The 16419-nt window shown below is 53.8% G+C and overlaps 50 non-coding genes across 50 annotated transcripts; 17 read left to right on the forward strand and 33 right to left on the reverse strand.

Moving 5' to 3' along the window:
- The first annotated feature begins 380 nt into the window (after nt 1–380).
- Nucleotides 381–451, forward strand: Trnap-agg (transfer RNA proline (anticodon AGG)). Its single transcript has one exon. It is a non-coding gene; the product is annotated as a tRNA-Pro (tRNA).
- A 194-nt stretch (nt 452–645) lies between these two features.
- On the reverse strand, nt 646–718 carry Trnav-aac (transfer RNA valine (anticodon AAC)). Its single transcript has one exon. It is a non-coding gene; the product is annotated as a tRNA-Val (tRNA).
- Nucleotides 719–876: 158 nt separating this feature from the next.
- Nucleotides 877–949, reverse strand: Trnav-cac (transfer RNA valine (anticodon CAC)). The gene has a single exon. It is a non-coding gene; the product is annotated as a tRNA-Val (tRNA).
- Nucleotides 950–1351: 402 nt separating this feature from the next.
- Nucleotides 1352–1423, forward strand: Trnap-agg (transfer RNA proline (anticodon AGG)). The gene has a single exon. It is a non-coding gene; the product is annotated as a tRNA-Pro (tRNA).
- Nucleotides 1424–1617: 194 nt separating this feature from the next.
- On the reverse strand, nt 1618–1690 carry Trnav-aac (transfer RNA valine (anticodon AAC)). Its single transcript has one exon. It is a non-coding gene; the product is annotated as a tRNA-Val (tRNA).
- A 158-nt stretch (nt 1691–1848) lies between these two features.
- Nucleotides 1849–1921, reverse strand: Trnav-cac (transfer RNA valine (anticodon CAC)). Its single transcript has one exon. It is a non-coding gene; the product is annotated as a tRNA-Val (tRNA).
- Nucleotides 1922–2323: 402 nt separating this feature from the next.
- Trnap-agg (transfer RNA proline (anticodon AGG)) lies at nt 2324–2395 on the forward strand. Its single transcript has one exon. It is a non-coding gene; the product is annotated as a tRNA-Pro (tRNA).
- Nucleotides 2396–2589: 194 nt separating this feature from the next.
- Nucleotides 2590–2662, reverse strand: Trnav-aac (transfer RNA valine (anticodon AAC)). The gene has a single exon. It is a non-coding gene; the product is annotated as a tRNA-Val (tRNA).
- Nucleotides 2663–2820: 158 nt separating this feature from the next.
- Nucleotides 2821–2893, reverse strand: Trnav-cac (transfer RNA valine (anticodon CAC)). The gene has a single exon. It is a non-coding gene; the product is annotated as a tRNA-Val (tRNA).
- Nucleotides 2894–3295: 402 nt separating this feature from the next.
- On the forward strand, nt 3296–3367 carry Trnap-agg (transfer RNA proline (anticodon AGG)). Its single transcript has one exon. It is a non-coding gene; the product is annotated as a tRNA-Pro (tRNA).
- A 194-nt stretch (nt 3368–3561) lies between these two features.
- Trnav-aac (transfer RNA valine (anticodon AAC)) lies at nt 3562–3634 on the reverse strand. Its single transcript has one exon. It is a non-coding gene; the product is annotated as a tRNA-Val (tRNA).
- Nucleotides 3635–3792: 158 nt separating this feature from the next.
- On the reverse strand, nt 3793–3865 carry Trnav-cac (transfer RNA valine (anticodon CAC)). The gene has a single exon. It is a non-coding gene; the product is annotated as a tRNA-Val (tRNA).
- A 402-nt stretch (nt 3866–4267) lies between these two features.
- Trnap-agg (transfer RNA proline (anticodon AGG)) lies at nt 4268–4339 on the forward strand. Its single transcript has one exon. It is a non-coding gene; the product is annotated as a tRNA-Pro (tRNA).
- Nucleotides 4340–4533: 194 nt separating this feature from the next.
- Nucleotides 4534–4606, reverse strand: Trnav-aac (transfer RNA valine (anticodon AAC)). The gene has a single exon. It is a non-coding gene; the product is annotated as a tRNA-Val (tRNA).
- Nucleotides 4607–4764: 158 nt separating this feature from the next.
- On the reverse strand, nt 4765–4837 carry Trnav-cac (transfer RNA valine (anticodon CAC)). The gene has a single exon. It is a non-coding gene; the product is annotated as a tRNA-Val (tRNA).
- Nucleotides 4838–5239: 402 nt separating this feature from the next.
- Trnap-agg (transfer RNA proline (anticodon AGG)) lies at nt 5240–5311 on the forward strand. The gene has a single exon. It is a non-coding gene; the product is annotated as a tRNA-Pro (tRNA).
- Nucleotides 5312–5505: 194 nt separating this feature from the next.
- On the reverse strand, nt 5506–5578 carry Trnav-aac (transfer RNA valine (anticodon AAC)). Its single transcript has one exon. It is a non-coding gene; the product is annotated as a tRNA-Val (tRNA).
- Nucleotides 5579–5736: 158 nt separating this feature from the next.
- Nucleotides 5737–5809, reverse strand: Trnav-cac (transfer RNA valine (anticodon CAC)). The gene has a single exon. It is a non-coding gene; the product is annotated as a tRNA-Val (tRNA).
- Nucleotides 5810–6211: 402 nt separating this feature from the next.
- On the forward strand, nt 6212–6283 carry Trnap-agg (transfer RNA proline (anticodon AGG)). Its single transcript has one exon. It is a non-coding gene; the product is annotated as a tRNA-Pro (tRNA).
- Nucleotides 6284–6477: 194 nt separating this feature from the next.
- On the reverse strand, nt 6478–6550 carry Trnav-aac (transfer RNA valine (anticodon AAC)). The gene has a single exon. It is a non-coding gene; the product is annotated as a tRNA-Val (tRNA).
- Nucleotides 6551–6708: 158 nt separating this feature from the next.
- Trnav-cac (transfer RNA valine (anticodon CAC)) lies at nt 6709–6781 on the reverse strand. The gene has a single exon. It is a non-coding gene; the product is annotated as a tRNA-Val (tRNA).
- A 402-nt stretch (nt 6782–7183) lies between these two features.
- Nucleotides 7184–7255, forward strand: Trnap-agg (transfer RNA proline (anticodon AGG)). Its single transcript has one exon. It is a non-coding gene; the product is annotated as a tRNA-Pro (tRNA).
- A 194-nt stretch (nt 7256–7449) lies between these two features.
- Trnav-aac (transfer RNA valine (anticodon AAC)) lies at nt 7450–7522 on the reverse strand. Its single transcript has one exon. It is a non-coding gene; the product is annotated as a tRNA-Val (tRNA).
- A 158-nt stretch (nt 7523–7680) lies between these two features.
- Trnav-cac (transfer RNA valine (anticodon CAC)) lies at nt 7681–7753 on the reverse strand. The gene has a single exon. It is a non-coding gene; the product is annotated as a tRNA-Val (tRNA).
- Nucleotides 7754–8155: 402 nt separating this feature from the next.
- On the forward strand, nt 8156–8227 carry Trnap-agg (transfer RNA proline (anticodon AGG)). The gene has a single exon. It is a non-coding gene; the product is annotated as a tRNA-Pro (tRNA).
- A 194-nt stretch (nt 8228–8421) lies between these two features.
- Nucleotides 8422–8494, reverse strand: Trnav-aac (transfer RNA valine (anticodon AAC)). Its single transcript has one exon. It is a non-coding gene; the product is annotated as a tRNA-Val (tRNA).
- A 158-nt stretch (nt 8495–8652) lies between these two features.
- Nucleotides 8653–8725, reverse strand: Trnav-cac (transfer RNA valine (anticodon CAC)). Its single transcript has one exon. It is a non-coding gene; the product is annotated as a tRNA-Val (tRNA).
- A 402-nt stretch (nt 8726–9127) lies between these two features.
- Trnap-agg (transfer RNA proline (anticodon AGG)) lies at nt 9128–9199 on the forward strand. Its single transcript has one exon. It is a non-coding gene; the product is annotated as a tRNA-Pro (tRNA).
- A 194-nt stretch (nt 9200–9393) lies between these two features.
- Trnav-aac (transfer RNA valine (anticodon AAC)) lies at nt 9394–9466 on the reverse strand. Its single transcript has one exon. It is a non-coding gene; the product is annotated as a tRNA-Val (tRNA).
- Nucleotides 9467–9624: 158 nt separating this feature from the next.
- Trnav-cac (transfer RNA valine (anticodon CAC)) lies at nt 9625–9697 on the reverse strand. The gene has a single exon. It is a non-coding gene; the product is annotated as a tRNA-Val (tRNA).
- Nucleotides 9698–10099: 402 nt separating this feature from the next.
- On the forward strand, nt 10100–10171 carry Trnap-agg (transfer RNA proline (anticodon AGG)). The gene has a single exon. It is a non-coding gene; the product is annotated as a tRNA-Pro (tRNA).
- A 194-nt stretch (nt 10172–10365) lies between these two features.
- On the reverse strand, nt 10366–10438 carry Trnav-aac (transfer RNA valine (anticodon AAC)). Its single transcript has one exon. It is a non-coding gene; the product is annotated as a tRNA-Val (tRNA).
- A 158-nt stretch (nt 10439–10596) lies between these two features.
- On the reverse strand, nt 10597–10669 carry Trnav-cac (transfer RNA valine (anticodon CAC)). Its single transcript has one exon. It is a non-coding gene; the product is annotated as a tRNA-Val (tRNA).
- Nucleotides 10670–11071: 402 nt separating this feature from the next.
- Trnap-agg (transfer RNA proline (anticodon AGG)) lies at nt 11072–11143 on the forward strand. The gene has a single exon. It is a non-coding gene; the product is annotated as a tRNA-Pro (tRNA).
- A 194-nt stretch (nt 11144–11337) lies between these two features.
- Nucleotides 11338–11410, reverse strand: Trnav-aac (transfer RNA valine (anticodon AAC)). Its single transcript has one exon. It is a non-coding gene; the product is annotated as a tRNA-Val (tRNA).
- A 158-nt stretch (nt 11411–11568) lies between these two features.
- Trnav-cac (transfer RNA valine (anticodon CAC)) lies at nt 11569–11641 on the reverse strand. Its single transcript has one exon. It is a non-coding gene; the product is annotated as a tRNA-Val (tRNA).
- Nucleotides 11642–12043: 402 nt separating this feature from the next.
- Trnap-agg (transfer RNA proline (anticodon AGG)) lies at nt 12044–12115 on the forward strand. Its single transcript has one exon. It is a non-coding gene; the product is annotated as a tRNA-Pro (tRNA).
- A 194-nt stretch (nt 12116–12309) lies between these two features.
- On the reverse strand, nt 12310–12382 carry Trnav-aac (transfer RNA valine (anticodon AAC)). The gene has a single exon. It is a non-coding gene; the product is annotated as a tRNA-Val (tRNA).
- Nucleotides 12383–12540: 158 nt separating this feature from the next.
- Nucleotides 12541–12613, reverse strand: Trnav-cac (transfer RNA valine (anticodon CAC)). Its single transcript has one exon. It is a non-coding gene; the product is annotated as a tRNA-Val (tRNA).
- A 402-nt stretch (nt 12614–13015) lies between these two features.
- Nucleotides 13016–13087, forward strand: Trnap-agg (transfer RNA proline (anticodon AGG)). Its single transcript has one exon. It is a non-coding gene; the product is annotated as a tRNA-Pro (tRNA).
- A 194-nt stretch (nt 13088–13281) lies between these two features.
- On the reverse strand, nt 13282–13354 carry Trnav-aac (transfer RNA valine (anticodon AAC)). The gene has a single exon. It is a non-coding gene; the product is annotated as a tRNA-Val (tRNA).
- Nucleotides 13355–13512: 158 nt separating this feature from the next.
- Nucleotides 13513–13585, reverse strand: Trnav-cac (transfer RNA valine (anticodon CAC)). The gene has a single exon. It is a non-coding gene; the product is annotated as a tRNA-Val (tRNA).
- Nucleotides 13586–13987: 402 nt separating this feature from the next.
- Nucleotides 13988–14059, forward strand: Trnap-agg (transfer RNA proline (anticodon AGG)). The gene has a single exon. It is a non-coding gene; the product is annotated as a tRNA-Pro (tRNA).
- A 194-nt stretch (nt 14060–14253) lies between these two features.
- On the reverse strand, nt 14254–14326 carry Trnav-aac (transfer RNA valine (anticodon AAC)). Its single transcript has one exon. It is a non-coding gene; the product is annotated as a tRNA-Val (tRNA).
- Nucleotides 14327–14484: 158 nt separating this feature from the next.
- Trnav-cac (transfer RNA valine (anticodon CAC)) lies at nt 14485–14557 on the reverse strand. Its single transcript has one exon. It is a non-coding gene; the product is annotated as a tRNA-Val (tRNA).
- Nucleotides 14558–14959: 402 nt separating this feature from the next.
- Trnap-agg (transfer RNA proline (anticodon AGG)) lies at nt 14960–15031 on the forward strand. The gene has a single exon. It is a non-coding gene; the product is annotated as a tRNA-Pro (tRNA).
- Nucleotides 15032–15225: 194 nt separating this feature from the next.
- Nucleotides 15226–15298, reverse strand: Trnav-aac (transfer RNA valine (anticodon AAC)). The gene has a single exon. It is a non-coding gene; the product is annotated as a tRNA-Val (tRNA).
- A 158-nt stretch (nt 15299–15456) lies between these two features.
- Trnav-cac (transfer RNA valine (anticodon CAC)) lies at nt 15457–15529 on the reverse strand. The gene has a single exon. It is a non-coding gene; the product is annotated as a tRNA-Val (tRNA).
- Nucleotides 15530–15931: 402 nt separating this feature from the next.
- Nucleotides 15932–16003, forward strand: Trnap-agg (transfer RNA proline (anticodon AGG)). The gene has a single exon. It is a non-coding gene; the product is annotated as a tRNA-Pro (tRNA).
- A 194-nt stretch (nt 16004–16197) lies between these two features.
- On the reverse strand, nt 16198–16270 carry Trnav-aac (transfer RNA valine (anticodon AAC)). Its single transcript has one exon. It is a non-coding gene; the product is annotated as a tRNA-Val (tRNA).
- Nucleotides 16271–16419: the final 149 nt, after the last annotated feature.

Below are 16419 nucleotides of genomic sequence, written 5' to 3' on the forward strand. Positions count from 1 at the left end.
TGTGCACTCGAATACCGCCTCAGCCTTTCTCTCGTCCGCGCATGCACACACCATAGTTCTTTTGACAGCCTGAAACCCATCGCAGCCGAGGGCTCAAGAAGTCTTCGGGGTGCTCGAGAGGGTGTCTGCCGTAGCACCCCTAACGAGATAGCGGCGTTTCGCGCAGTCGTTATTGCAAGTCACATCAGCAAAAACAATCACCTCCTTAGCAGCAGGCAGTGCGCGCCCAGCGGCAGCTCTACATGAGGGTACCAATAGCCCAGGAAGGCCGCCGACCGCGGGAATTCGCGCCGCCTCCATCCCGCCAGCCTACACGAGACTTCCAGAGCACCCTGGAAGACATCGAGGGACTGGAGTAACTGGCATTCGCCGTGCCACAGGGCTCGTTGGTCTAGGGGTATGATTCCTGCTTAGGGTGCAGGAGGTCCGGGTTCAAATCCCGGACGAGCCCTAGCGTTTTGTGCAAACTGATCGCACGTCAGTGGCTGAGTCAGCGCAAAAAGCTCGCCGCCAATATCAAATGAATTTCTTATTTGATGTGAGCAATTGACACTCTGATCCGACGCGTGAAGGCGGTTACGAAGGTTTCGGGTACAGATGGTAGCAGATGCATGTTAGTAAGTCTCGCTTAAAGTGATGAAAAAGTGTTTCCGCCCGGGATCGAACCGGGGACCTTCTGCGTGTTAGGCAGACGTGATAACCGCTACACCACGGAAACTGCTTATGTGCACCTTACTTCACAGACAACTTGTAGTGATGTTGCCATCGTAACTAAAAAATTCAATAAATGTGGTACTTGCAAAACGAAGGGACATGCAGCAGATCCACACACGACGAGGCTCACTGGAGTACAATACGACATAGGCAGGAAAATACTGTTCCCGCCCGGGATCGAACCGGGGACCTTCTGCGTGTGAAGCAGACGTGATAACCGCTACACTACGGAAACGACGGACACGCTCAGTCCATCCTTGTGCACTCGAATACGCCTCAGCCTTTCTCTCGTCCGCGCATGCACACACCATAGTTCTTTTGACAGCCTGAAACCCATCGCAGCCGAGGGCTCAAGAAGTCTTCGGGGTGCTCGAGAGGGTGTCTGCCGTAGCACCCCTAACGAGATAGCGGCGTTTCGCGCAGTCGTTATTGCAAGTCACATCAGCAAAAACAATCACCTCCTTAGCAGCAGGCAGTGCGCGCCCAGCGGCAGCTCTACATGAGGGTACCAATAGCCCAGGAAGGCCGCCGAGCGCGGGAATTCGCGCCGCCTCCATCCCGCCAGCCTACACGAGACTTCCAGAGCACCCTGGAAGACATCGAGGGACTGGAGTAACTGGCATTCGCCGTGCCACAGGGCTCGTTGGTCTAGGGGTATGATTCCTGCTTAGGGTGCAGGAGGTCCCGGGTTCAAATCCCGGACGAGCCCTAGCGTTTTGTGCAAACTGATCGCACGTCAGTGGCTGAGTCAGCGCAAAAAGCTCGCCGCCAATATCAAATGAATTTCTTATTTGATGTGAGCAATTGACACTCTGATCCGACGCGTGAAGGCGGTTACGAAGGTTTCGGGTACAGATGGTAGCAGATGCATGTTAGTAAGTCTCGCTTAAAGTGATGAAAAAGTGTTTCCGCCCGGGATCGAACCGGGGACCTTCTGCGTGTTAGGCAGACGTGATAACCGCTACACCACGGAAACTGCTTATGTGCACCTTACTTCACAGACAACTTGTAGTGATGTTGCCATCGTAACTAAAAAATTCAATAAATGTGGTACTTGCAAAACGAAGGGACATGCAGCAGATCCACACACGACGAGGCTCACTGGAGTACAATACGACATAGGCAGGAAAATACTGTTCCCGCCCGGGATCGAACCGGGGACCTTCTGCGTGTGAAGCAGACGTGATAACCGCTACACTACGGAAACGACGGACACGCTCAGTCCATCCTTGTGCACTCGAATACGCCTCAGCCTTTCTCTCGTCCGCGCATGCACACACCATAGTTCTTTTGACAGCCTGAAACCCATCGCAGCCGAGGGCTCAAGAAGTCTTCGGGGTGCTCGAGAGGGTGTCTGCCGTAGCACCCCTAACGAGATAGCGGCGTTTCGCGCAGTCGTTATTGCAAGTCACATCAGCAAAAACAATCACCTCCTTAGCAGCAGGCAGTGCGCGCCCAGCGGCAGCTCTACATGAGGGTACCAATAGCCCAGGAAGGCCGCCGAGCGCGGGAATTCGCGCCGCCTCCATCCCGCCAGCCTACACGAGACTTCCAGAGCACCCTGGAAGACATCGAGGGACTGGAGTAACTGGCATTCGCCGTGCCACAGGGCTCGTTGGTCTAGGGGTATGATTCCTGCTTAGGGTGCAGGAGGTCCCGGGTTCAAATCCCGGACGAGCCCTAGCGTTTTGTGCAAACTGATCGCACGTCAGTGGCTGAGTCAGCGCAAAAAGCTCGCCGCCAATATCAAATGAATTTCTTATTTGATGTGAGCAATTGACACTCTGATCCGACGCGTGAAGGCGGTTACGAAGGTTTCGGGTACAGATGGTAGCAGATGCATGTTAGTAAGTCTCGCTTAAAGTGATGAAAAAGTGTTTCCGCCCGGGATCGAACCGGGGACCTTCTGCGTGTTAGGCAGACGTGATAACCGCTACACCACGGAAACTGCTTATGTGCACCTTACTTCACAGACAACTTGTAGTGATGTTGCCATCGTAACTAAAAAATTCAATAAATGTGGTACTTGCAAAACGAAGGGACATGCAGCAGATCCACACACGACGAGGCTCACTGGAGTACAATACGACATAGGCAGGAAAATACTGTTCCCGCCCGGGATCGAACCGGGGACCTTCTGCGTGTGAAGCAGACGTGATAACCGCTACACTACGGAAACGACGGACACGCTCAGTCCATCCTTGTGCACTCGAATACGCCTCAGCCTTTCTCTCGTCCGCGCATGCACACACCATAGTTCTTTTGACAGCCTGAAACCCATCGCAGCCGAGGGCTCAAGAAGTCTTCGGGGTGCTCGAGAGGGTGTCTGCCGTAGCACCCCTAACGAGATAGCGGCGTTTCGCGCAGTCGTTATTGCAAGTCACATCAGCAAAAACAATCACCTCCTTAGCAGCAGGCAGTGCGCGCCCAGCGGCAGCTCTACATGAGGGTACCAATAGCCCAGGAAGGCCGCCGAGCGCGGGAATTCGCGCCGCCTCCATCCCGCCAGCCTACACGAGACTTCCAGAGCACCCTGGAAGACATCGAGGGACTGGAGTAACTGGCATTCGCCGTGCCACAGGGCTCGTTGGTCTAGGGGTATGATTCCTGCTTAGGGTGCAGGAGGTCCCGGGTTCAAATCCCGGACGAGCCCTAGCGTTTTGTGCAAACTGATCGCACGTCAGTGGCTGAGTCAGCGCAAAAAGCTCGCCGCCAATATCAAATGAATTTCTTATTTGATGTGAGCAATTGACACTCTGATCCGACGCGTGAAGGCGGTTACGAAGGTTTCGGGTACAGATGGTAGCAGATGCATGTTAGTAAGTCTCGCTTAAAGTGATGAAAAAGTGTTTCCGCCCGGGATCGAACCGGGGACCTTCTGCGTGTTAGGCAGACGTGATAACCGCTACACCACGGAAACTGCTTATGTGCACCTTACTTCACAGACAACTTGTAGTGATGTTGCCATCGTAACTAAAAAATTCAATAAATGTGGTACTTGCAAAACGAAGGGACATGCAGCAGATCCACACACGACGAGGCTCACTGGAGTACAATACGACATAGGCAGGAAAATACTGTTCCCGCCCGGGATCGAACCGGGGACCTTCTGCGTGTGAAGCAGACGTGATAACCGCTACACTACGGAAACGACGGACACGCTCAGTCCATCCTTGTGCACTCGAATACGCCTCAGCCTTTCTCTCGTCCGCGCATGCACACACCATAGTTCTTTTGACAGCCTGAAACCCATCGCAGCCGAGGGCTCAAGAAGTCTTCGGGGTGCTCGAGAGGGTGTCTGCCGTAGCACCCCTAACGAGATAGCGGCGTTTCGCGCAGTCGTTATTGCAAGTCACATCAGCAAAAACAATCACCTCCTTAGCAGCAGGCAGTGCGCGCCCAGCGGCAGCTCTACATGAGGGTACCAATAGCCCAGGAAGGCCGCCGAGCGCGGGAATTCGCGCCGCCTCCATCCCGCCAGCCTACACGAGACTTCCAGAGCACCCTGGAAGACATCGAGGGACTGGAGTAACTGGCATTCGCCGTGCCACAGGGCTCGTTGGTCTAGGGGTATGATTCCTGCTTAGGGTGCAGGAGGTCCCGGGTTCAAATCCCGGACGAGCCCTAGCGTTTTGTGCAAACTGATCGCACGTCAGTGGCTGAGTCAGCGCAAAAAGCTCGCCGCCAATATCAAATGAATTTCTTATTTGATGTGAGCAATTGACACTCTGATCCGACGCGTGAAGGCGGTTACGAAGGTTTCGGGTACAGATGGTAGCAGATGCATGTTAGTAAGTCTCGCTTAAAGTGATGAAAAAGTGTTTCCGCCCGGGATCGAACCGGGGACCTTCTGCGTGTTAGGCAGACGTGATAACCGCTACACCACGGAAACTGCTTATGTGCACCTTACTTCACAGACAACTTGTAGTGATGTTGCCATCGTAACTAAAAAATTCAATAAATGTGGTACTTGCAAAACGAAGGGACATGCAGCAGATCCACACACGACGAGGCTCACTGGAGTACAATACGACATAGGCAGGAAAATACTGTTCCCGCCCGGGATCGAACCGGGGACCTTCTGCGTGTGAAGCAGACGTGATAACCGCTACACTACGGAAACGACGGACACGCTCAGTCCATCCTTGTGCACTCGAATACGCCTCAGCCTTTCTCTCGTCCGCGCATGCACACACCATAGTTCTTTTGACAGCCTGAAACCCATCGCAGCCGAGGGCTCAAGAAGTCTTCGGGGTGCTCGAGAGGGTGTCTGCCGTAGCACCCCTAACGAGATAGCGGCGTTTCGCGCAGTCGTTATTGCAAGTCACATCAGCAAAAACAATCACCTCCTTAGCAGCAGGCAGTGCGCGCCCAGCGGCAGCTCTACATGAGGGTACCAATAGCCCAGGAAGGCCGCCGAGCGCGGGAATTCGCGCCGCCTCCATCCCGCCAGCCTACACGAGACTTCCAGAGCACCCTGGAAGACATCGAGGGACTGGAGTAACTGGCATTCGCCGTGCCACAGGGCTCGTTGGTCTAGGGGTATGATTCCTGCTTAGGGTGCAGGAGGTCCCGGGTTCAAATCCCGGACGAGCCCTAGCGTTTTGTGCAAACTGATCGCACGTCAGTGGCTGAGTCAGCGCAAAAAGCTCGCCGCCAATATCAAATGAATTTCTTATTTGATGTGAGCAATTGACACTCTGATCCGACGCGTGAAGGCGGTTACGAAGGTTTCGGGTACAGATGGTAGCAGATGCATGTTAGTAAGTCTCGCTTAAAGTGATGAAAAAGTGTTTCCGCCCGGGATCGAACCGGGGACCTTCTGCGTGTTAGGCAGACGTGATAACCGCTACACCACGGAAACTGCTTATGTGCACCTTACTTCACAGACAACTTGTAGTGATGTTGCCATCGTAACTAAAAAATTCAATAAATGTGGTACTTGCAAAACGAAGGGACATGCAGCAGATCCACACACGACGAGGCTCACTGGAGTACAATACGACATAGGCAGGAAAATACTGTTCCCGCCCGGGATCGAACCGGGGACCTTCTGCGTGTGAAGCAGACGTGATAACCGCTACACTACGGAAACGACGGACACGCTCAGTCCATCCTTGTGCACTCGAATACGCCTCAGCCTTTCTCTCGTCCGCGCATGCACACACCATAGTTCTTTTGACAGCCTGAAACCCATCGCAGCCGAGGGCTCAAGAAGTCTTCGGGGTGCTCGAGAGGGTGTCTGCCGTAGCACCCCTAACGAGATAGCGGCGTTTCGCGCAGTCGTTATTGCAAGTCACATCAGCAAAAACAATCACCTCCTTAGCAGCAGGCAGTGCGCGCCCAGCGGCAGCTCTACATGAGGGTACCAATAGCCCAGGAAGGCCGCCGAGCGCGGGAATTCGCGCCGCCTCCATCCCGCCAGCCTACACGAGACTTCCAGAGCACCCTGGAAGACATCGAGGGACTGGAGTAACTGGCATTCGCCGTGCCACAGGGCTCGTTGGTCTAGGGGTATGATTCCTGCTTAGGGTGCAGGAGGTCCCGGGTTCAAATCCCGGACGAGCCCTAGCGTTTTGTGCAAACTGATCGCACGTCAGTGGCTGAGTCAGCGCAAAAAGCTCGCCGCCAATATCAAATGAATTTCTTATTTGATGTGAGCAATTGACACTCTGATCCGACGCGTGAAGGCGGTTACGAAGGTTTCGGGTACAGATGGTAGCAGATGCATGTTAGTAAGTCTCGCTTAAAGTGATGAAAAAGTGTTTCCGCCCGGGATCGAACCGGGGACCTTCTGCGTGTTAGGCAGACGTGATAACCGCTACACCACGGAAACTGCTTATGTGCACCTTACTTCACAGACAACTTGTAGTGATGTTGCCATCGTAACTAAAAAATTCAATAAATGTGGTACTTGCAAAACGAAGGGACATGCAGCAGATCCACACACGACGAGGCTCACTGGAGTACAATACGACATAGGCAGGAAAATACTGTTCCCGCCCGGGATCGAACCGGGGACCTTCTGCGTGTGAAGCAGACGTGATAACCGCTACACTACGGAAACGACGGACACGCTCAGTCCATCCTTGTGCACTCGAATACGCCTCAGCCTTTCTCTCGTCCGCGCATGCACACACCATAGTTCTTTTGACAGCCTGAAACCCATCGCAGCCGAGGGCTCAAGAAGTCTTCGGGGTGCTCGAGAGGGTGTCTGCCGTAGCACCCCTAACGAGATAGCGGCGTTTCGCGCAGTCGTTATTGCAAGTCACATCAGCAAAAACAATCACCTCCTTAGCAGCAGGCAGTGCGCGCCCAGCGGCAGCTCTACATGAGGGTACCAATAGCCCAGGAAGGCCGCCGAGCGCGGGAATTCGCGCCGCCTCCATCCCGCCAGCCTACACGAGACTTCCAGAGCACCCTGGAAGACATCGAGGGACTGGAGTAACTGGCATTCGCCGTGCCACAGGGCTCGTTGGTCTAGGGGTATGATTCCTGCTTAGGGTGCAGGAGGTCCCGGGTTCAAATCCCGGACGAGCCCTAGCGTTTTGTGCAAACTGATCGCACGTCAGTGGCTGAGTCAGCGCAAAAAGCTCGCCGCCAATATCAAATGAATTTCTTATTTGATGTGAGCAATTGACACTCTGATCCGACGCGTGAAGGCGGTTACGAAGGTTTCGGGTACAGATGGTAGCAGATGCATGTTAGTAAGTCTCGCTTAAAGTGATGAAAAAGTGTTTCCGCCCGGGATCGAACCGGGGACCTTCTGCGTGTTAGGCAGACGTGATAACCGCTACACCACGGAAACTGCTTATGTGCACCTTACTTCACAGACAACTTGTAGTGATGTTGCCATCGTAACTAAAAAATTCAATAAATGTGGTACTTGCAAAACGAAGGGACATGCAGCAGATCCACACACGACGAGGCTCACTGGAGTACAATACGACATAGGCAGGAAAATACTGTTCCCGCCCGGGATCGAACCGGGGACCTTCTGCGTGTGAAGCAGACGTGATAACCGCTACACTACGGAAACGACGGACACGCTCAGTCCATCCTTGTGCACTCGAATACGCCTCAGCCTTTCTCTCGTCCGCGCATGCACACACCATAGTTCTTTTGACAGCCTGAAACCCATCGCAGCCGAGGGCTCAAGAAGTCTTCGGGGTGCTCGAGAGGGTGTCTGCCGTAGCACCCCTAACGAGATAGCGGCGTTTCGCGCAGTCGTTATTGCAAGTCACATCAGCAAAAACAATCACCTCCTTAGCAGCAGGCAGTGCGCGCCCAGCGGCAGCTCTACATGAGGGTACCAATAGCCCAGGAAGGCCGCCGAGCGCGGGAATTCGCGCCGCCTCCATCCCGCCAGCCTACACGAGACTTCCAGAGCACCCTGGAAGACATCGAGGGACTGGAGTAACTGGCATTCGCCGTGCCACAGGGCTCGTTGGTCTAGGGGTATGATTCCTGCTTAGGGTGCAGGAGGTCCCGGGTTCAAATCCCGGACGAGCCCTAGCGTTTTGTGCAAACTGATCGCACGTCAGTGGCTGAGTCAGCGCAAAAAGCTCGCCGCCAATATCAAATGAATTTCTTATTTGATGTGAGCAATTGACACTCTGATCCGACGCGTGAAGGCGGTTACGAAGGTTTCGGGTACAGATGGTAGCAGATGCATGTTAGTAAGTCTCGCTTAAAGTGATGAAAAAGTGTTTCCGCCCGGGATCGAACCGGGGACCTTCTGCGTGTTAGGCAGACGTGATAACCGCTACACCACGGAAACTGCTTATGTGCACCTTACTTCACAGACAACTTGTAGTGATGTTGCCATCGTAACTAAAAAATTCAATAAATGTGGTACTTGCAAAACGAAGGGACATGCAGCAGATCCACACACGACGAGGCTCACTGGAGTACAATACGACATAGGCAGGAAAATACTGTTCCCGCCCGGGATCGAACCGGGGACCTTCTGCGTGTGAAGCAGACGTGATAACCGCTACACTACGGAAACGACGGACACGCTCAGTCCATCCTTGTGCACTCGAATACGCCTCAGCCTTTCTCTCGTCCGCGCATGCACACACCATAGTTCTTTTGACAGCCTGAAACCCATCGCAGCCGAGGGCTCAAGAAGTCTTCGGGGTGCTCGAGAGGGTGTCTGCCGTAGCACCCCTAACGAGATAGCGGCGTTTCGCGCAGTCGTTATTGCAAGTCACATCAGCAAAAACAATCACCTCCTTAGCAGCAGGCAGTGCGCGCCCAGCGGCAGCTCTACATGAGGGTACCAATAGCCCAGGAAGGCCGCCGAGCGCGGGAATTCGCGCCGCCTCCATCCCGCCAGCCTACACGAGACTTCCAGAGCACCCTGGAAGACATCGAGGGACTGGAGTAACTGGCATTCGCCGTGCCACAGGGCTCGTTGGTCTAGGGGTATGATTCCTGCTTAGGGTGCAGGAGGTCCCGGGTTCAAATCCCGGACGAGCCCTAGCGTTTTGTGCAAACTGATCGCACGTCAGTGGCTGAGTCAGCGCAAAAAGCTCGCCGCCAATATCAAATGAATTTCTTATTTGATGTGAGCAATTGACACTCTGATCCGACGCGTGAAGGCGGTTACGAAGGTTTCGGGTACAGATGGTAGCAGATGCATGTTAGTAAGTCTCGCTTAAAGTGATGAAAAAGTGTTTCCGCCCGGGATCGAACCGGGGACCTTCTGCGTGTTAGGCAGACGTGATAACCGCTACACCACGGAAACTGCTTATGTGCACCTTACTTCACAGACAACTTGTAGTGATGTTGCCATCGTAACTAAAAAATTCAATAAATGTGGTACTTGCAAAACGAAGGGACATGCAGCAGATCCACACACGACGAGGCTCACTGGAGTACAATACGACATAGGCAGGAAAATACTGTTCCCGCCCGGGATCGAACCGGGGACCTTCTGCGTGTGAAGCAGACGTGATAACCGCTACACTACGGAAACGACGGACACGCTCAGTCCATCCTTGTGCACTCGAATACGCCTCAGCCTTTCTCTCGTCCGCGCATGCACACACCATAGTTCTTTTGACAGCCTGAAACCCATCGCAGCCGAGGGCTCAAGAAGTCTTCGGGGTGCTCGAGAGGGTGTCTGCCGTAGCACCCCTAACGAGATAGCGGCGTTTCGCGCAGTCGTTATTGCAAGTCACATCAGCAAAAACAATCACCTCCTTAGCAGCAGGCAGTGCGCGCCCAGCGGCAGCTCTACATGAGGGTACCAATAGCCCAGGAAGGCCGCCGAGCGCGGGAATTCGCGCCGCCTCCATCCCGCCAGCCTACACGAGACTTCCAGAGCACCCTGGAAGACATCGAGGGACTGGAGTAACTGGCATTCGCCGTGCCACAGGGCTCGTTGGTCTAGGGGTATGATTCCTGCTTAGGGTGCAGGAGGTCCCGGGTTCAAATCCCGGACGAGCCCTAGCGTTTTGTGCAAACTGATCGCACGTCAGTGGCTGAGTCAGCGCAAAAAGCTCGCCGCCAATATCAAATGAATTTCTTATTTGATGTGAGCAATTGACACTCTGATCCGACGCGTGAAGGCGGTTACGAAGGTTTCGGGTACAGATGGTAGCAGATGCATGTTAGTAAGTCTCGCTTAAAGTGATGAAAAAGTGTTTCCGCCCGGGATCGAACCGGGGACCTTCTGCGTGTTAGGCAGACGTGATAACCGCTACACCACGGAAACTGCTTATGTGCACCTTACTTCACAGACAACTTGTAGTGATGTTGCCATCGTAACTAAAAAATTCAATAAATGTGGTACTTGCAAAACGAAGGGACATGCAGCAGATCCACACACGACGAGGCTCACTGGAGTACAATACGACATAGGCAGGAAAATACTGTTCCCGCCCGGGATCGAACCGGGGACCTTCTGCGTGTGAAGCAGACGTGATAACCGCTACACTACGGAAACGACGGACACGCTCAGTCCATCCTTGTGCACTCGAATACGCCTCAGCCTTTCTCTCGTCCGCGCATGCACACACCATAGTTCTTTTGACAGCCTGAAACCCATCGCAGCCGAGGGCTCAAGAAGTCTTCGGGGTGCTCGAGAGGGTGTCTGCCGTAGCACCCCTAACGAGATAGCGGCGTTTCGCGCAGTCGTTATTGCAAGTCACATCAGCAAAAACAATCACCTCCTTAGCAGCAGGCAGTGCGCGCCCAGCGGCAGCTCTACATGAGGGTACCAATAGCCCAGGAAGGCCGCCGAGCGCGGGAATTCGCGCCGCCTCCATCCCGCCAGCCTACACGAGACTTCCAGAGCACCCTGGAAGACATCGAGGGACTGGAGTAACTGGCATTCGCCGTGCCACAGGGCTCGTTGGTCTAGGGGTATGATTCCTGCTTAGGGTGCAGGAGGTCCCGGGTTCAAATCCCGGACGAGCCCTAGCGTTTTGTGCAAACTGATCGCACGTCAGTGGCTGAGTCAGCGCAAAAAGCTCGCCGCCAATATCAAATGAATTTCTTATTTGATGTGAGCAATTGACACTCTGATCCGACGCGTGAAGGCGGTTACGAAGGTTTCGGGTACAGATGGTAGCAGATGCATGTTAGTAAGTCTCGCTTAAAGTGATGAAAAAGTGTTTCCGCCCGGGATCGAACCGGGGACCTTCTGCGTGTTAGGCAGACGTGATAACCGCTACACCACGGAAACTGCTTATGTGCACCTTACTTCACAGACAACTTGTAGTGATGTTGCCATCGTAACTAAAAAATTCAATAAATGTGGTACTTGCAAAACGAAGGGACATGCAGCAGATCCACACACGACGAGGCTCACTGGAGTACAATACGACATAGGCAGGAAAATACTGTTCCCGCCCGGGATCGAACCGGGGACCTTCTGCGTGTGAAGCAGACGTGATAACCGCTACACTACGGAAACGACGGACACGCTCAGTCCATCCTTGTGCACTCGAATACGCCTCAGCCTTTCTCTCGTCCGCGCATGCACACACCATAGTTCTTTTGACAGCCTGAAACCCATCGCAGCCGAGGGCTCAAGAAGTCTTCGGGGTGCTCGAGAGGGTGTCTGCCGTAGCACCCCTAACGAGATAGCGGCGTTTCGCGCAGTCGTTATTGCAAGTCACATCAGCAAAAACAATCACCTCCTTAGCAGCAGGCAGTGCGCGCCCAGCGGCAGCTCTACATGAGGGTACCAATAGCCCAGGAAGGCCGCCGAGCGCGGGAATTCGCGCCGCCTCCATCCCGCCAGCCTACACGAGACTTCCAGAGCACCCTGGAAGACATCGAGGGACTGGAGTAACTGGCATTCGCCGTGCCACAGGGCTCGTTGGTCTAGGGGTATGATTCCTGCTTAGGGTGCAGGAGGTCCCGGGTTCAAATCCCGGACGAGCCCTAGCGTTTTGTGCAAACTGATCGCACGTCAGTGGCTGAGTCAGCGCAAAAAGCTCGCCGCCAATATCAAATGAATTTCTTATTTGATGTGAGCAATTGACACTCTGATCCGACGCGTGAAGGCGGTTACGAAGGTTTCGGGTACAGATGGTAGCAGATGCATGTTAGTAAGTCTCGCTTAAAGTGATGAAAAAGTGTTTCCGCCCGGGATCGAACCGGGGACCTTCTGCGTGTTAGGCAGACGTGATAACCGCTACACCACGGAAACTGCTTATGTGCACCTTACTTCACAGACAACTTGTAGTGATGTTGCCATCGTAACTAAAAAATTCAATAAATGTGGTACTTGCAAAACGAAGGGACATGCAGCAGATCCACACACGACGAGGCTCACTGGAGTACAATACGACATAGGCAGGAAAATACTGTTCCCGCCCGGGATCGAACCGGGGACCTTCTGCGTGTGAAGCAGACGTGATAACCGCTACACTACGGAAACGACGGACACGCTCAGTCCATCCTTGTGCACTCGAATACGCCTCAGCCTTTCTCTCGTCCGCGCATGCACACACCATAGTTCTTTTGACAGCCTGAAACCCATCGCAGCCGAGGGCTCAAGAAGTCTTCGGGGTGCTCGAGAGGGTGTCTGCCGTAGCACCCCTAACGAGATAGCGGCGTTTCGCGCAGTCGTTATTGCAAGTCACATCAGCAAAAACAATCACCTCCTTAGCAGCAGGCAGTGCGCGCCCAGCGGCAGCTCTACATGAGGGTACCAATAGCCCAGGAAGGCCGCCGAGCGCGGGAATTCGCGCCGCCTCCATCCCGCCAGCCTACACGAGACTTCCAGAGCACCCTGGAAGACATCGAGGGACTGGAGTAACTGGCATTCGCCGTGCCACAGGGCTCGTTGGTCTAGGGGTATGATTCCTGCTTAGGGTGCAGGAGGTCCCGGGTTCAAATCCCGGACGAGCCCTAGCGTTTTGTGCAAACTGATCGCACGTCAGTGGCTGAGTCAGCGCAAAAAGCTCGCCGCCAATATCAAATGAATTTCTTATTTGATGTGAGCAATTGACACTCTGATCCGACGCGTGAAGGCGGTTACGAAGGTTTCGGGTACAGATGGTAGCAGATGCATGTTAGTAAGTCTCGCTTAAAGTGATGAAAAAGTGTTTCCGCCCGGGATCGAACCGGGGACCTTCTGCGTGTTAGGCAGACGTGATAACCGCTACACCACGGAAACTGCTTATGTGCACCTTACTTCACAGACAACTTGTAGTGATGTTGCCATCGTAACTAAAAAATTCAATAAATGTGGTACTTGCAAAACGAAGGGACATGCAGCAGATCCACACACGACGAGGCTCACTGGAGTACAATACGACATAGGCAGGAAAATACTGTTCCCGCCCGGGATCGAACCGGGGACCTTCTGCGTGTGAAGCAGACGTGATAACCGCTACACTACGGAAACGACGGACACGCTCAGTCCATCCTTGTGCACTCGAATACGCCTCAGCCTTTCTCTCGTCCGCGCATGCACACACCATAGTTCTTTTGACAGCCTGAAACCCATCGCAGCCGAGGGCTCAAGAAGTCTTCGGGGTGCTCGAGAGGGTGTCTGCCGTAGCACCCCTAACGAGATAGCGGCGTTTCGCGCAGTCGTTATTGCAAGTCACATCAGCAAAAACAATCACCTCCTTAGCAGCAGGCAGTGCGCGCCCAGCGGCAGCTCTACATGAGGGTACCAATAGCCCAGGAAGGCCGCCGAGCGCGGGAATTCGCGCCGCCTCCATCCCGCCAGCCTACACGAGACTTCCAGAGCACCCTGGAAGACATCGAGGGACTGGAGTAACTGGCATTCGCCGTGCCACAGGGCTCGTTGGTCTAGGGGTATGATTCCTGCTTAGGGTGCAGGAGGTCCCGGGTTCAAATCCCGGACGAGCCCTAGCGTTTTGTGCAAACTGATCGCACGTCAGTGGCTGAGTCAGCGCAAAAAGCTCGCCGCCAATATCAAATGAATTTCTTATTTGATGTGAGCAATTGACACTCTGATCCGACGCGTGAAGGCGGTTACGAAGGTTTCGGGTACAGATGGTAGCAGATGCATGTTAGTAAGTCTCGCTTAAAGTGATGAAAAAGTGTTTCCGCCCGGGATCGAACCGGGGACCTTCTGCGTGTTAGGCAGACGTGATAACCGCTACACCACGGAAACTGCTTATGTGCACCTTACTTCACAGACAACTTGTAGTGATGTTGCCATCGTAACTAAAAAATTCAATAAATGTGGTACTTGCAAAACGAAGGGACATGCAGCAGATCCACACACGACGAGGCTCACTGGAGTACAATACGACATAGGCAGGAAAATACTGTTCCCGCCCGGGATCGAACCGGGGACCTTCTGCGTGTGAAGCAGACGTGATAACCGCTACACTACGGAAACGACGGACACGCTCAGTCCATCCTTGTGCACTCGAATACGCCTCAGCCTTTCTCTCGTCCGCGCATGCACACACCATAGTTCTTTTGACAGCCTGAAACCCATCGCAGCCGAGGGCTCAAGAAGTCTTCGGGGTGCTCGAGAGGGTGTCTGCCGTAGCACCCCTAACGAGATAGCGGCGTTTCGCGCAGTCGTTATTGCAAGTCACATCAGCAAAAACAATCACCTCCTTAGCAGCAGGCAGTGCGCGCCCAGCGGCAGCTCTACATGAGGGTACCAATAGCCCAGGAAGGCCGCCGAGCGCGGGAATTCGCGCCGCCTCCATCCCGCCAGCCTACACGAGACTTCCAGAGCACCCTGGAAGACATCGAGGGACTGGAGTAACTGGCATTCGCCGTGCCACAGGGCTCGTTGGTCTAGGGGTATGATTCCTGCTTAGGGTGCAGGAGGTCCCGGGTTCAAATCCCGGACGAGCCCTAGCGTTTTGTGCAAACTGATCGCACGTCAGTGGCTGAGTCAGCGCAAAAAGCTCGCCGCCAATATCAAATGAATTTCTTATTTGATGTGAGCAATTGACACTCTGATCCGACGCGTGAAGGCGGTTACGAAGGTTTCGGGTACAGATGGTAGCAGATGCATGTTAGTAAGTCTCGCTTAAAGTGATGAAAAAGTGTTTCCGCCCGGGATCGAACCGGGGACCTTCTGCGTGTTAGGCAGACGTGATAACCGCTACACCACGGAAACTGCTTATGTGCACCTTACTTCACAGACAACTTGTAGTGATGTTGCCATCGTAACTAAAAAATTCAATAAATGTGGTACTTGCAAAACGAAGGGACATGCAGCAGATCCACACACGACGAGGCTCACTGGAGTACAATACGACATAGGCAGGAAAATACTGTTCCCGCCCGGGATCGAACCGGGGACCTTCTGCGTGTGAAGCAGACGTGATAACCGCTACACTACGGAAACGACGGACACGCTCAGTCCATCCTTGTGCACTCGAATACGCCTCAGCCTTTCTCTCGTCCGCGCATGCACACACCATAGTTCTTTTGACAGCCTGAAACCCATCGCAGCCGAGGGCTCAAGAAGTCTTCGGGGTGCTCGAGAGGGTGTCTGCCGTAGCACCCCTAACGAGATAGCGGCGTTTCGCGCAGTCGTTATTGCAAGTCACATCAGCAAAAACAATCACCTCCTTAGCAGCAGGCAGTGCGCGCCCAGCGGCAGCTCTACATGAGGGTACCAATAGCCCAGGAAGGCCGCCGAGCGCGGGAATTCGCGCCGCCTCCATCCCGCCAGCCTACACGAGACTTCCAGAGCACCCTGGAAGACATCGAGGGACTGGAGTAACTGGCATTCGCCGTGCCACAGGGCTCGTTGGTCTAGGGGTATGATTCCTGCTTAGGGTGCAGGAGGTCCCGGGTTCAAATCCCGGACGAGCCCTAGCGTTTTGTGCAAACTGATCGCACGTCAGTGGCTGAGTCAGCGCAAAAAGCTCGCCGCCAATATCAAATGAATTTCTTATTTGATGTGAGCAATTGACACTCTGATCCGACGCGTGAAGGCGGTTACGAAGGTTTCGGGTACAGATGGTAGCAGATGCATGTTAGTAAGTCTCGCTTAAAGTGATGAAAAAGTGTTTCCGCCCGGGATCGAACCGGGGACCTTCTGCGTGTTAGGCAGACGTGATAACCGCTACACCACGGAAACTGCTTATGTGCACCTTACTTCACAGACAACTTGTAGTGATGTTGCCATCGTAACTAAAAAATTCAATAAATGTGGTACTTGCAAAACGAAGGGACATGCAGCAGATCCACACACGACGAGGCTCACTGGAGTACAATACGACATAGGCA

This window comes from Schistocerca cancellata, unplaced genomic scaffold, assembly GCF_023864275.1.
Source record: "Schistocerca cancellata isolate TAMUIC-IGC-003103 unplaced genomic scaffold, iqSchCanc2.1 HiC_scaffold_19, whole genome shotgun sequence".
In the NCBI taxonomy this organism is placed as follows: Eukaryota; Metazoa; Arthropoda; class Insecta; order Orthoptera; family Acrididae; genus Schistocerca; species Schistocerca cancellata.